This window comes from Felis catus, chromosome C1 (genome assembly GCF_018350175.1).
Source record: "Felis catus isolate Fca126 chromosome C1, F.catus_Fca126_mat1.0, whole genome shotgun sequence".
In the NCBI taxonomy this organism is placed as follows: domain Eukaryota; kingdom Metazoa; phylum Chordata; class Mammalia; order Carnivora; family Felidae; genus Felis; species Felis catus.
Window position 1 is genome coordinate 129487732 of NC_058375.1, and position 14438 is coordinate 129502169.

Consider the following 14438-nt stretch of genomic DNA (forward strand, 5'->3'; position numbering starts at 1 on the left):
CTTTGACAATCTCTCTTTTTTCCCCCTTCCTTTTCTTTTCTTTCCCTTGCTTCCTCCTCCTTCCTTCCTTCCTTCCTTCCTTCCTTCCTTCCTTCCTTCCTTCCTTCCTTCCTTCCTTCCTTCCTTCCTTCTTTACCCCTCCCTCCCTTCTATTCCCCATTCTCCCTCCTGCTCTCTTTCTCTTAGCAAAAGAGTAATGCAGCGCTGGGCTCAGAATTTGTTGGATCTTGAGTCCTAGTGATCTTGATCAGCTAGATGTATTGGCAACTTTAGCACTGCAAGAGTGAAAGTTCTTTGTCTCTGTTTCTTGCTGCCTGCATAGACTGTGTTCTAGAGATGGAAAGACCACTGTCAGGTTGGATGACTCACTGAAATAAATCTGATGTGCTCCATGCAAGCAGAAACTGATCTCCAAGTAACAACACCAAACTTCAGGCCAGAAGTTAGGAAGGAGAAGCACAAATGAGATAATGAGTAAATACCTATCAAGATAAAATGGACAATAGTGTAAGCTACATACATAGCTATATGGCTTCTGGGTGTTGAAAATAGGCCTAGGAAACATTCATGTAAATTTTAACAAAGGAATGATGAAGAATGTCTTAAAAGACTATTGTCTAACTCTGTTATTCTATTCCATCATTTGGGCAACTGTCCTGGTACAAGCCTCTACCATATTTCCATGGGCCTAGCTACTTTAACAGTGTCCCCAACTCCCATGAGCCTACCTTCCTGTCCATGTTGTCACCAGGATGTCTGTAAAACACAAATCCAGTTGTGACACTCTGCTGTTTAATCTCTCCAATGGCTGGTTATCACATACAGGATTAAACTCAAACTCCTTAGGAAGGACTTGGCCTACATGTATCCAATATCAAGGTTCTATCAATATACTCATCCTTCCATATGCATATTCTGTTATCTTAAACCTGTAGGTCTTTTCTTTAACTTTTAAATTTTAAACCAAAGACTTATAGAAAAGTTGAAAAAATAGTAAATTCTTTCCATATATTCCTTACTCCCTCTAACGTGTTACATAAAAACAGTCCATTTATCAAGTAATTCACATTGAGATAACATTATTAACTAAATTAGATGAACTCATTCAAATTTTGTGAGTTTTTCACTAACATTTTTTGCTATTCCAAATCATATTTAGGATCCCACCTTGCATTGAGTAATTGCTTCTTAGTCTCCTGCAGTCTGTAACAGTTCCTCAGTCTTTCCTTATCTTTCATGACCTTGTCCATTTTAAAGAGTATGGACCAGTTGTTTTGCTGAATGTCCTTCAGTTTTGGTTTGCCTGATGTGTTCTCATGTTTGGACTGAAGTTATGTGGTTTTGGTAAGAACAACACAGAAATGTTGTGTTCTTATCAGTGCATCATATCATGGGGTTCACAATGTTGATATGTCCTACTATTGGTGATATTGACCTCTATCTATCAGAAGATGGTTTCTGCAGGACTGTTTTTTTCCTGTAAAATTTCTATCATTGCCTTTGTAGTTAATATATATCTTGGCAGACATACTTTGAGACTATGTAAATCTTGTTTGTTCTAAAGCTTTTACCCACTAATTTTAGCATCCAACAGTGAATCTTGTCTACATCAATTATTACTGATGCGTGATCTCATTCTCATTTTTTTCCCCTTTGCCTTAAATATCTATCACCACTTTTTCCTCATGGTCAATTTGTACTCATCCTGCACATCTCAGTTCCAGATTGTTTCATTGTTTCTCTTCTGTGAAACCTTTCCAGACCGCCCCAGGCAGATGAAGAATTCCCTTCGCCTCACTTCCTTAGCAGCCCACACATAGCTACATAATACACATCACTATGTTTGTTGGCTGTTTTTCTTTTCCTGTGAATCACCCCACATGAACTTCTTGGGGGTAACTACACTGTCTCAGCATTTTTTCTGCCATTTTTTTCTGCAGTGTTGGGTCTATAATAGACGTTCAATATGTTTGGAGAATAAATGAATGAATGAATACATCTGTTGTATTCTTTCCAAAATTCATTTCCAGGCTGAATAATTTAGAATTTTTATTGTTACAGTTAAAGAATAGTGCTCATTTCTAAATACATAATTCTGATTTTCTGCCAAAATTTTACCCCTTTGAGAAATTTACTTCATCATGTTCCTGGCAGAATCCTTACTTAATCCTTGAAAAACAAAACTAAAATCCTGCTTGCTGCTTTTTTTTTTCCTACCTCCCCTTGTCACGCGATGGCCTATCTTTTCCTCTTCTACTGTGATTCAGTTTGTAAGTATATTTTTTCAGGGGCAGAAGAGAAGAAACTGCTCTTTTATTCTTTTTGCTAAGCTGCTAGGTGTTTCCTACTCTGATCCTGATGCATAAGCTTCCTTAATCCTTGGTGATACTTTTCCTCCTGTGTGTTTGCTTTATTCTGTAAATTCAAAGGAGGTTTTCTAAAACTGCCTTTATTTCCATGAAGAAGCAAAACAAACAATGGAAATTGACTTTTTGGCTAACAGTTCTCATTATTATTATTACATAATCAGTGATTTGAATCATTAATGTAGGAAACCAGGCATGCATGTGGATGAATAGCTTGCCTGGCTACATTCCCATAGACATGTCAACAGTAACTAACATAATTGTAGATGCTAAAAGGAACTTGTCCTCCATTATCATTATCAGCAGCAGCAGCATCTTGTCATTGAAACCTGTACCACATTGTGCAGTCTGCACAGAACCATACGTATTGTTCTTAATCAGTAACATCGCTCTTTTGAACCCTCTTATCACTTAGAACGAACCCTTATAATACCTCATTTTGGTAGTTATGTTAGACTGCATTGTAGCCATCTGGAGTTGTTATCTCATCCTTCTCAATCCACTGTCTCCCTACCCACACTAGACCAGGAATTCTTTAAAGTCTGAAACTGAGGTTCATACCCTCTTTATCATTAGTGCCTACTGCTATGCTGAGCGCATAATAGGAGCTCAGAAGTATTTATGGAATTCAACTGCTTTTCTTCCATCTAAAACAGAAAACAAAGAAACAGAGAAGTTGAGGAAGGGTGTGTAGGAATGAACAATTATAGCATCAGAACTTTTTTTTCATTGATACAATGTTATTGATGAGCACATGTTAAATAGAACAAGGTTTCTAGAAGTTCTGAGAAGTTAGAGAAAGAAATCAACAATTGACATTTTAACAAAAAACATGGACTACAGAATCAGACCTGAAAATACAAAAGATTCATTTGGATTTAATTTATGTAACACTTTTCTAATGGTGGGTGATATTCAACCAAAGAAACAGTCTAAATGTCATTCTCTTTACCTCCAGAGCAGTATTAATTTTAAGAATCTACCTCCTCTTAATTCTCATTGACAATGTCTTAGTTCTGATCCTCTTTTTTTTTTATCAAGATAATTGCACTACCTTCAAATGATTCTCCTGCTTCCAGTTTTTTCTCCCTTCAATTCTTAAGAGATGGCTCCCATTGATCATAAGACCAAGTTCTAGTTCTTTATCATGGCATATGAGATGCTTCAATTTTGGCTATCAATCTATTTTATTAGACTTTTCTCTTACCATCCTCCTTATGCAAAGCTATATTCTAGCCACATAAAACTTCACAAATCTCCAGGAAGGAGTATAACATGTTTTTTTTTTTTTAGCTTTTTACACATTTCCTAATGCTGTTTCTACAAACAAAAATTCCTATCATTTTCATCTGATCCTCCCAAGACCCAAGTGAAAAAAAAAAAAACAACTACACACACACACACGCACCCCTCAGTGATATATTCCCTAAATTTACAAAGCAGAATTAATCTCTCCATCATTTGCCATAAAAGTTGGTCTGTACCTTTTTATAGCATTTCTCATATTGTTTAGAATTCTTTGCCTGTAAAAATTATATTCCCTAAAGCTAACAGTTATTCATCTCTGCATCACCAACACCTAGAAAGAGATTTTAGTAGGCTGTGCTGATATAACAAATTCTGAAATATCTGTGGTCTATCATAATGAGAGTTTAATGTTCACTCATGACAGACCAATATGACAGGGAGAGGAGAGGAGTTTTTGTTCCACATAGTTACTCAGGGATCAAGGCTCTTTATATCTTATGATACCACCATCTTCAACGTGTGAAGTTCAAGTGTGCCACAGAAACATTAAGTAGAAGATCGCATGTGGGAGATTTTTATGGATGAGACCTAGAAGTATCATACAAAACATTAAATCAAATTCCATTGCTGTAACTTGTTCACTGACCCAAACTAATTTCAAAGGGCCTGAGAAATGTAGTTTATCTGTGCGCCCAGAAAAAAAGAAAAGAAACGTGGATGTTAGAGAGCACAGCATTCTCTGTCAACATGTGCAGTAAATAGGTGCAGAATAAGTACAATGAAAGAACTGTTTCTAATCTGAAGCCATTGTGATGGATTCAAAGGGACAAAGAAAATCATTTTTGAACAAGAAAGTCCTGGTTTCAGACTATAGCAATTCAAGCCATTTACTAACTCTGTAGTCATGGCAAATATTTAAAGCTCTCTAAGCTTTAAGTTCCTCATCCATAAGTGAAGTTAATACAGAGATTAATTGAGGTAATACATGAAAAGCATCTGGCACATTTGAAAAGCTATTTAATAATTATCTATATTTCATTCAAATCATTTTTTTTTTGCCTTAGAATCTGCATTGTGCTAGTACAAAGTGCTAAGTATCAAGACTAAGAAAATCTCTTAAAAATATTCCTTACCTTTAGGGAATTTACAGACCAGTTGTTGGGGCATAATAATAGATAAGAAAATATACCATTTAAAATACATTGTGATAGGTAGGCTTTTCACAACAGAGGCTATCAAAATATCCAGTAAACAAATAAAAAAGTACACACATCATTAGTTACCAGAAAAATGTAACTTAGAACCACAATAAGTTCCTATGACATACTCACCAGAATGAGTAAAATTAAAAAGATGAGCAATACTAAGTGTTGGCAAGTATATGGAACAACTGTAAACTTCTTACGTAGCCAGGAGAGTGTAAATTGATCCCATCACATAGAAAAAAAGTTTTACAGTACAGTACTAAATATTAAGAAACACATATCCCATGATCTACCAATCTCACTCCAGACATCTGCCCACAGGAATGTGTGTTTATGTCCATCATGCCAGACAGGAGTGTCCACAGCATTTTTACTCATAAAAACCCTACTGAAAAGAAACCAAATTTTCTGGGAAATGTTCTGGTGAAAGGAAGTGTCCTATACCTTGATATAGATACAGATTACACAGTACATGCATTTGTCAGGACTGTTAGAACTCACACCTAAGATCTGTACATTTCAAAGTATATAAATTATGCCTTAATAATAACAATTACAATAATGATAAAGTAACGAAGTATAAAGCAGATGCTTCCAAATCAGTTACAAGAGTCTCTTATACCTCAGTTTTGGTTGTTTAGAGGATGGCTCCTATCTTACGATATGCAATAGTCCCTCGTGCATCCAAAGAAATTTTATTAATAGCACATTATCTCAATAATTGTTTCAACATTGTTAAAGTCATTATTATTGAAAAGCCATCCCCAGTTTTATCTTCTAGATAATCTAGTTCTTTAACGGCCCCCTGGAACCACTATTGTGAGTTCTGCATACTACCTAGACTATATTTTAAGGCAGACCACCTAAACATACCATCCATTTTGGGTAAGAACCCAGACCACCATCTTGAATTACATATATATTAATCTTCTTCATAAAAAAGGTACTCTTTCTCACGTTAGTAGTAAAAAGAAAGAAAAAAGAAAAAGAAAAAAAAAACACCAAGTAGAAAATATTTTGTTGCAAATCTGGCTTAAAATAAGAGGTAATGAATTTCCTCAACGTCCTCTAAAGTAGTATCTTTTGAAAACTACATTCTATTCCCTAATTATACGGTAAAATATGAATATAGAAATATTTCAAAATATAATAACATAGAAAGGCAAAATTATCACCCAAACTCCTAATCCCAAAAATAACTACTTTAATCTTCTGCTAATAGGTAGACAGATAGATACACAGATATTCTTTTTAATGCTATTTAGATTAAAAAGTTAGAAGATAAAGAATAAGTATCAGCAAAAAAACATAAAATTTACTCACAATGCCATCACTCAAATGAGGTAGGCATCATAGACTTGACACCACAGAAGAATTGCTTGTTTCCTTGGCTGTCCATGTCTTAGGAACAGAAGAATATGTCTGGAGAATAGAAGAATGGAATGTGAAGGATTTTCCCATCTGGCTCCGTCTGCAATGGAGAATTTTACTTTTATTTTGGCATTATATTAGTTTCTAATTTTAGTTCCTTTTTTCTGAGTTTTCTTCTTTTACCATTTCTATATTTCTTTTTTTAAAGCAATCTTTTTCTTTTTTTAATTTTCTTTTTTTGAATGTTTATTTATTTTTGGGACAGAGAGAGACAGAGCATGAACGGGGGAGGGGCAGAGAGAGAGGGAGACACAGAATCGGAAACAGGCTCCAGGCTCTGAGCCATCAGCCCAGAGCCTGACGCAGGGCTCGAACTCACGGACCGCGAGATCGTGACCTGGCTGAAGTCGGACGCTTAACCGACTGCGCCACCCAGGCGCCCTGCCATTTCTATATTTCTTGTTCTCATATATTTGCAAGCATATTTTAGTGAGAACTGGGAGAGGCTATCAGGGAAATTGTTTAAGTCAGAAATCTAACAGCTACAGGATGAGGAATCCCAATGAATTAGATACCAAGTAATATCTACTATCAAACATCATAAGGGTGTCTGTAGCCTGGGTTATTAAGGAAGCTAGAGAGGATATCTGGAAGGTAAAGCCAATGTAAAAAGACTTCTAAAGGCAAGGAAAAATATGGAGAAAATTGCCCTATTGTATTACACAAAGCAGATTGTGCTTTTGGCCTCCTCACAGATTCCTGAATGAGGAAAGAAAATAGATTTGGCATACCCACACAGTCTTATTGGAATTAATCTTCCTTTCTACTTAGTGACATTTGTTTCAGATCATTAGCAACTAAGAAGGCAGTGTGTAAGCTGGCAGGATAATTGAAGTAGAGATTCTTGGTTTACTGTTTCCCACTAAACACCAAGGTCCAAATACTCAGGGATTCTTAAATAGAGGAAAAAGAAGTAACCTATGGTAAAAATAATGTGAACTTCATCTCAAAAATATAATTTTATTTGATACAGAAAAAATTATTTCATTTCCAAGAGAGGAGGTTGTTTTTTTGCTTGTTTTTTAATTGAGGTAAAATTGTTATATAACATTGTATTAATTTCAGGCATGTGACATAATCATTTGATATTTGTATACACTAAAAGTGACAATCACAGTATGTCTAGTTACCATCTATCACCATAAAATTGACCTCCTTAACCCTTTTTCACACCCCCATCCTGCTTCCCCTTTGATAACCACCAATCTGTTCTCTGATTCTGAGTTTTTTGTTTGTTCGTTTGTTTTTTTTAATTCCATATATAAATGAAATCATGATCTCTCTCTCTCTCTCTCTCTCTCTTTTTGCTTAGCACAATACCCTCAAATTCACATCGTTCAAATGACAAGATTTCTTTTTTATGGCTGAGTAGTGTTCCATTGTTTATATACTGCACTTCATCAATTCATCCACTGATGAACACTAGAAATTGATCCATTTCTTCAAAATTATCCAGTTTGTTGGCATATAATTGTTCATAGTAGTCTCTTATGATCCTTTATATTTCTGTGGTATTAGTTGTAACTTCTCTTTCATTTCTAGCTTTATTTATTTGAGCCTTCTCTTTTTTTCTTGGTGAGTCCAGCTAACAATTGTTAATTCTGTTTGATAAAAAGAAAGATATACAGGCATACCACTAAAGAAAGACACCAAACCAAAAAGAAATAGAGCAGGAGAAGAAAGGAACAGAGAAGAGATTAAAAAAAAAGTCAGAAAACAATTAACAAAATGCAATAGGTGCATATTAAATATAATATGAACTAAATATAAATATAAATTTACAAAAAGATTCATCTATATGATTATAAGAGATTCATTTCAGATCTAAAGACACACAGAGGTTGATTGCTGCCAAATATGCCATTTTTAATAGAATTATAAATGGTGCTTTTCTTGGAGAAGAGAATCAAATATGGAATTCTAACCCTCTCAATATTCTGAAGGATCCCTGCAACATCTTGTGAAATCTGACATAGCTCATAGAAAACAGAAAAATTTTTAGGATTTCTGATAAGAAATAAAACAATGTGGGAATAGACATCTTCACATTTAAGGAAATAAGACTACCTTGCCATAGAGAACTGGAGAGAGTTCCCTCTCTCATATAAATCTAGTCTAACCCTGGTTAAATCGACTTCTCTGCCTACTACACATCTGTTTCCTAGTAATTGAGCACTTGAACATGGATGGAGAAGAAAACACAGAACTGAACTATTAGCATTACTTCACTTTTAGGACAATTAATCTGAAATTGTCCCATTGTCAGGCTATCCTCACAATACCAGCTGACATTTCACAATGCCAAGCTCTTTTAATTCACCAAACAATCCTATGATGTAAGTACTATTATTATCCCAACTTTACAGATCAGAAAACAGAAGCACTTAGTTGTTAGGTAAGTAAGGACACAGTTATAATTGATACAGCCAAGACTGCATTCCAAACAGTCTGGCTGAAGGATCTATGCAGATAACCATTATACTATATTGCCTCTGTCATCTTACCACATTTCCTAGTGAATGTGTTTTCCACTGTTAGAGACCATTATTTACAGATGCTCTCCTAAAATCTATAAAAATTACTCCCCTTTCTTCATTCCTAATTGATGACTATGTTTTTTATTTCCCCAAGAAAATAAAGTATTCAGAAGACAATTCCCTCATCTTTCCATCACCAAATCTCCCAGGTTTTATAATCAGTATCTATATACTCAAGTTTCTGATACAGCCAGTGAAATATGCTTACTCAAATAGGGCTGCTAAAACTAGTCTGTCTAAAAGGGAACTGACTTTAATCCCCTCCTGCCTGCTTAGGAATTTGGTTCTTAAATTTCATTTACTCTACTATGGTGTCATTCCTACTGACTTACATGGTGGAAGCCCATTAAATATTTCAATTGCTTTCCTAAATTTTCTAGTCATTAGGCAGGCCATGTGATTACTTCTGACCAAGTAAATGTACAACCATCTTGCACTAAGAGAGCGAAAAACCCCATGTACACTTTTCTAGTCTTACTCATCTGCTGTAGCAGTTGAACGGTTTGCATATTTAAGATCATGCACATATAAGACAATGGAACCTCAGTCAGACTGTGACCTCAAGGAACTTTGGGTAAGAGAGCTTCCAGCCTACCTTCCCTGAAATCTATAGGATGGGTGAAACATAAGCCTTTGTTGTAGTAAACCACTGGAATTTGGGGCCTAATTTGTTACTGCAGCATAACTTAGCCTATCCTGACTAATAGAGCATACAAATACATTATAAAAAAAATATATCTTAACCCTACATTCTATTCCAGCTAGTGTCAATTTATTCTGCTTTCTTTACAGAAAAATCACTGAATGTATTATCTACATTCAGTCTCCACTTCCTTGCTTAAAAAAAAAATCTATAATCAGCCTTTTTTTCCTCTTTATAATGTCACAAACATCTTTATCTCACTAAATCCATCAGTCGGTTCAATGTCCTTATTATTCAATCATTATCAAGCTTTGAAATACTCCCTTCACTTTATTCTCAGTGAAATTTGTTTATTTCACAGATGACTTCTCTTCAGTTTTATTTGCCAGTTTCTTTTCCTCTACTCTTTCCTGAATATTGTCCTGCCCCCCAATCTTGGTCTTTGGCCCTACTCTCTCTCTACCTCCTTCAGTGACCTTACAATTTTGTGCTTTTATAAAGCATCTATATGCTGATGACACCCAACTTGTATTCCCCATCCAGACCTTTCCCTGATGCTAGACTCACCCCTAACTGAATATTAACAGTAATAGTTTAGAGGTATCTAAAACATAACATGTTCTAGTCAAAACTTTTTATTTCCACCTCAATCCCCCAAACATCTGTTTCTTCACTATTTCCCTCATTGCATTCACTTATTTGCTAAACTCAATCATGGCCTGTGCATGGGTGAAGTTTGTGCTCTGCCAAAATTCTAGATGGCTCCATTCTTCCCATTATTCTTTCTCCAATCTCAACTTTATCCACGTCTAATATATCAGAAAGCTCTTTTGGGTTTTACTCTCAAAATATATCCACGTCTCATTATTTCTGCTCACTTATTCAAACATCACACACTTCTAAGATACCATCTCCTTTGTGGCCTTTAGAAATTGACTCACAACTGGTCTCCTTGCTTCTACTCTCACCACGCTACAATTTATTCTCTACACAGTCACCAGGGAGCTCTTTAAAACTACATATCACATTATGTCACTTCCTTTACAATACTGTTCTGCTTTTCATCACATTTAGAATAACAGCCCAGCTGCTTACCAAGGATTCCCCTGGCCTATACAACATGGCCTCTGCTACCCTCTAGCCTTACCTCCTGCTTTGCTCCTTCTGACCCTCTTCACTTCAGCTACACTGACCTCCTTGAGGTTTGTAAAACACTCTAAGCTAGTTTTTGCTTCAAAACATTTACACCTGCTATTCCCATCCTACGTTATCACCTCTCTATTGAACAGTTTGTTAGAACTTCACACTACTTTTTCCTACGTATCTTCAGATCTCTGCCTAAATATCCCTTCCTCAGAAAAGCCTACCCTGACATCCACTCTAGAACAGCCTTTAAATTTCCTACACTCTCCCTCCTTTAATTTCTTGGTAACATCTACCACACTATAAAAGCATATTCTTGTACCTACTTGTGTATTTAACTCTTGTTTCTGTCTTCCCTACTGTAACTTAAGTGTGGGGTATTTACCTTGTTTGTCCCTGGATTTCCAGCACTCAGAATAGAGCCAGGCATCTAGTGGATGTTCTATGCATTGCTATTGTATTGGCAAATGAATTAATAAGTCACACATGTCTAATTTTGCATATGGTTCTTTTGGAATTTTATCATTTTTCTTTAAATTTTAATTCCCAAAGAAAGGGAAGGATTCACTGAGGCAGAAAATCTCTCTGACATAGAGAATATCAGGAATGATCCCTAGCTGAACAAAGGCCAATTCTACAAATAGCTGACAAATTGGCTGAGTTTTGGTCAATTCATTTTTTAAAGTCACTTCCTGAATGTGTAGGTTTTTGCAGGTACTGGATCAGCCATGCAGTCGATCCAATTCAGCCTCAGAAGTGGGAAATAGATTGAATGTTTTTAAACCTATATTTTTACTCTCTCAACAGGGGGAGTCTACACTTTGGACAATTTCCAACACAGAAACCATAAGTTTATGAAAATCTCTGTAGTGTTAACCTTGTTGCATCCACTTTCCCGCTGCATGATTTCCTCTTCACATTCAAGTACTTAGAAAGCACTTGCCCTTGTTACAAGAAAAACTAATGTTGGAATCTCTTCTAATCTTCATGTTTCCTGAATTCCTATTAACAGAAGGGAAAGAGACCAACAATCTCATGTGTGGTTATTCCAAACACAGCCTCATCTTCATCTTCACATTTGAGCACTAAGTTTAAGAGCGAAACTCATTACAGAATAGAGAAAAGGGGCACATTTTAGCAGTTAAGCTTCAGGACAACTTGATCCGACCTAAATGCTTTGTAATCTCTCTTTAAACAAAAGCTTTAGCTTCTGTAATCCTCCTCTTTATCTATTCCTATGATGCCTCCTGAGGTTGAAGCTGCTGCTCATGTCATTTTTATAAACAGCCTAGATCTCTGCCCACAAATTGTTTTCCAAGGGTGATGGCAGTGGTGTCAACTTAGCTCAAGTGTCATGAGTCATGTTTCCCTCCCCTTGGAGACACCTGCCCAAGCAGAGCCTGAACATCCTTTGCTTGTATTCTCACTGCACAGGCGTCCTGTTACTGAGCATCCAGGCAGCCAAGGGCCCTGGCTCATTAAAGTGTGGCTGAGAGACTACTGTGTCTGTCTGTACCTTCTGTTCTTGAAATTCCAAGAAAAGCCTTCCATTTGTCCTGTAAATATGCACTTTGCTTCACTGTGCCACACTGTACCCCAGGCTCCACCCGAAGTCTGGTGTCTTTGATAGGGTCCTTTGGTGCCTGTGAAATTCTCTTTCCTTTCCTAAAGGGAAACATCAAGGAAGCTCAGGCTCCATGACTCCAGACTGATGCCCTAAGGAAGAAACAGTCTAGCCAGGATTGAAATGGCTCATGCTGGCCCAGTCACTGTGAACAGGCATCTTTTTTTTTTTTTCCAACCATCGTTAATACATGCTGATGAATGTCGGCATATAGAGACAGTGAAAAACTACAAGTCAAATAAAAGCCAAAAAGTAAAAATAATTTTACAAACATCACTATGCAGAAACATCACAGAGAGCAACCAACTTCTGCTTTACCTATTATAACAGAGCCATGTGACCGCATGTACACACACACACACACACACACACACACACACAAAGACTCTGCAAGGAAGCAGCTGTACTTTTGTTTTCTTACAAACCAATGCTCTAGCTATTTGTGAAAGACAGACAATCTCTAGATAAATCGTCATAGGATAAAGACCTATTTTGACTTTATCTTTGACCTAGAACTCTGGGATCAGACACACTGATAAGAAAGTTGCTATCATTGGGAATCAAGAGAACTAGATTGTCAACAAGTGGCCTACCTTAATGAAAGGAGTGTGAACTTTAGCATTAAAGAGACCTGGCTTTAAATCCTTCAGATTCCATTTACTAGCTGTGCAGCTATGAGCAAGTACCTTAAGCATTCTGAGCCTCAGTTTCTTCATATGCACAAAGTTTCTTAGAAGGATGATGTATATGAAGTGGCTAGAACAAAGTAAGACCTCAGGGCTTTATAGGTAGTTTCTACTAGGGGCCAACTCTTACTCATATTGGACAAGACACACCACCTCTTTGGGCCCCAGTTTTTATCCTCAAAAAATCAATTCTAGGGCACAATAATGGAAGGAAGACTGATAATGTAAAGATTCAGGATTTTCTTGATAAAACTTGATGAGTCTCCTTCTCCCTGGTGTTTCTGGATGGTAGATGGGCAGAAGTTCTGTCTGGACATATACACAGGTGTTAATAAAATAGGATGTGATGATGGTAAGTCCTTAGGGAAGGAAGTATAAAATTTCCACTCTCATCTTGACTTTGTGCTCACTAGCTCTCTCTCTCCCTTCCACTTTCCCATTCTCTTTCTCTCCCTCTCTCAAATGCAGAATGGAGAATCTGCTGTCTCAGTCTTACATTTCATGAGATTATTAATATGAACATCCTTATAAAATGATATATAAACACTAAGTTATTATTGCTAACTATTTAAACATTATTAGAGTGTCTCCAGTTTTCCTTGGATATAAATTATGTTCAACCCTAGACTGTCCTAGAAAATAGTAATTGAAAAGAAGCTAATGTCCTTTTGATATTATACACAGAAAACCCGATAGACTCCTAGAGTCTGCTAGAACTGATACATGAATTCAGCAAAGTCGCGGGATATAAAATAAATGTACAAAAATCAGTTGCATTCTTATACACTAATAATGAAGCAACAGAAAGACAAATAAAGAAACTGATCCCATTTACAATTGCACCAAGAATCATAAAATCCCTAGGAATAAACCTTACCAAAGATGTAAAAGATCTGTATGCTGAAAACTACAGAAAGCTTCTGAAGGAAATTGAAGAAGATACAAAGAAATGGAAAAACATTCTGTGCTCATGGATTGGAAGAATAAATATTATTAAAATGTCAATACTTCCCAAAGTAATCTACACATTCAATGCACTCCCAATCAAAATTGCACCAGCCTTCTTCTAGAAGCTAGAACAAGCAATCCTAAAATTTGTATGGAACCACAAAAGACCCCGAATAGCCAAAGTAATATTGAAGAAGACCAAAGCGGGAGGCATCACAATCCCAGACTTTAGCCTCTACTACAAAGCTGTCATCATCAAGACAGGATAGTATTGGCACAAAAACAGACACATAGACCATGGAATAGAATAGAGACTCCAGAATTGGACCCACAAAAGTATGTCCCACTAATCTCTGTCAAAGCAGGAAAGACTATCCAATGGAAAAAAGACAGTCTCTTTAACAAATGGTGCTGGCAGAACTGGACAGCAACATGCAGAAGGTTGAAACTAGACCACTTTCTTACACCATTCACAAAAATAAACTCAAAATGGATAAAGGACCTGAATGTGAGGCTGGAAACCATCAAAACCCTAGAGGAGAAAGCAGGAAAAAAACCTCTCTGACCTCAGCCGCAGCAATTTCTTACTTGACACATCTCCAAAGGC